The sequence below is a fragment of the Camellia sinensis genome, chromosome 12 (genome assembly GCF_055761805.1).
Source record: "Camellia sinensis isolate YWXY chromosome 12, ASM5576180v1, whole genome shotgun sequence".
Classification (NCBI taxonomy): domain Eukaryota; kingdom Viridiplantae; phylum Streptophyta; class Magnoliopsida; order Ericales; family Theaceae; genus Camellia; species Camellia sinensis.
In genome coordinates this window covers 140,348,835-140,350,815 of record NC_138972.1, presented here as the reverse complement: position 1 = coordinate 140,350,815, position 1,981 = coordinate 140,348,835, and the positions used below count along the sequence as shown (strand labels likewise).

General features: G+C 34.6%; 1 long non-coding RNA gene across 1 annotated transcript; it reads left to right on the top strand.

Annotated features, from left to right (window-relative positions):
- The first annotated feature begins 260 nt into the window (after positions 1–260).
- On the top strand, positions 261–1,363 carry LOC145804287 (uncharacterized). Its single transcript, XR_014345917.1, has 3 exons — positions 261–716; positions 865–998; positions 1,289–1,363. It is a non-coding gene; the product is annotated as an uncharacterized LOC145804287 (long non-coding RNA).
- Positions 1,364–1,981: the final 618 nt, after the last annotated feature.

Below are 1,981 nucleotides of genomic sequence, written 5' to 3'. Positions count from 1 at the left end.
AACAAAATAGATTTGTGGTGGTAGTAATTTATTACTGTGGTTCAATCTCTGATTTATTGCAAGGTGACTTTAGTACGGTGGTTGATATGTATGGGTTCTTTGTATAGTTTACACCTACCAATGGCTCTGTTTTTCTAATAAAACAACTATAATTAGTTGGGGTGACTTAATTTTACTTACTGATATGGATTTGCAACATCATAATTCATAAAATGATTCAGTTTTTGAGTTGGGAGATGCATGTAGGCAGTAGCCCTTTAGATACTCTAATTCCCTCAGTTACATGAGAAAGATATGGATCTAATAATTACTGGTTTCACTGCAAAATTGTGATAATTGAAGGCAAAACTTTTGGAGTCCCCCCTTTCTAGAAGGAAGACAGAAACATATGTACGTTGTTGTAAAAATTTCCCTAATGGTACAATACATGTCAAACATATTATTTGATAATCACAACCTTTCTTTGTGTTCTCTTTCATTCTACTAAATTTCTTTTCTTTTCTATTTTGAAAATAAAATTTCTTCCCTTACCATTTCTCACAAAATATTATTTTGAACAGGTTGCACCTCTGGAGATCCATGAAGAAAACCTGATTGACGTTGAAGAGCAACTTCGGTTTCTTATTCATGCCGTACAAGCAGCAAAGATTAGTTACTTGCTTCCTCTTTTAAAGGGCTCATTTTCTTCTTGGACATGGAACAGTTTAGGAATCTTGGTATGTCCATGCACCTTCATTCTACAAATGCAATATTAATATTTCTAGATAGTATAATAACCAACGAAAGACATTGGTTAAAGAATTTCGCTACTTGTCTTCTCAACTTTGTATGGATAAAAGTTTAAGCTCTTTCCTTGTTATATAGCCAGGCTCAATCTTTCCAAGTGTCAGATGTGGTTTGGAAATGGCAATCCTTAATGCTATAGCAACAAGTGAAGTTTCCAGTTTATTGAATATACTCCATCGTGAGACAGCTACGCAAGAAGAGTTATCTAAAAGGTCATCTATTGTTCAGATTTGTGCTCTTATTGACTCCAATGGGACTCCTAAGGATGTTGTTGATATTGTTGCTGCACTTGTTGGAGAAGGTTTCACTGCAATGAAACTAAAAGCTAGAAATCTTTGCCAAATTATATTGTTTCTAGATTACTTTGTTCTAGATGAAATTTCCTAAAGCAACTTGGTAATTTGGGCTCTTATTTCTGGAAAACTATTAGTTCACTGAAGGTTTTTAAATTACAAATTATCTCAAATACTAGCTGGCTTAGTAATGGTTCTTCCAATAACAGGTAGCACGTCGGCCAGATCCCGTTGAAGATGCCATGGTTATACAAGAAGTTAGAAAGAAGGTTGGCCACCAGGTTCAATGCCATTGATCAACAAAGAGAGAGAGACGAAGTCTTCTATCCCCTCAACATCTAATGCCTTTGATGTCCTTGAATCGTGTGATATGGACGAGTTAGGAAATGGAGATTCAAGTCAAGAGTTGAGAAATAGAGGGAGTCCATCTCCAAGTGATCCTAGTTATGGGGAGACTTCAAAAGAGGATAATAGAAGAAAACTTAAAGCGAAACTTCATGACTTGAAGAATGCTAGAAGGAAATTCTGAATCCTTGTTTTGTTGGGAATGTTGTACTTGTTTTCTATAAGCTCAGTTTGTTTTTGATGGAGTAGTTTATTTTGTTTATTTTTGTGCTCCCATCAAAAGCTGTGTGTTGAACTCCATTGCATATTTTTCTTTTTTGGTTATAATATGACTTACTTATCCAAAAAAAAAAAAAAAAAAAAAACCTTCGTGCTGATGCAAATCGGAAAAGGACCTATGAAGAAACAGTTCTATTTGGTTCTTCTTCTGTGATGAATTGTGGCCTACAGTATATTGAGGTATACTTAAAGTACAATTGGCTATTAATCCTTGTTGGTCAACAGAATGGATTGTGTTAGATTTATTTGCTAGTAAGCAGATTTTCTTTTGATAGGAA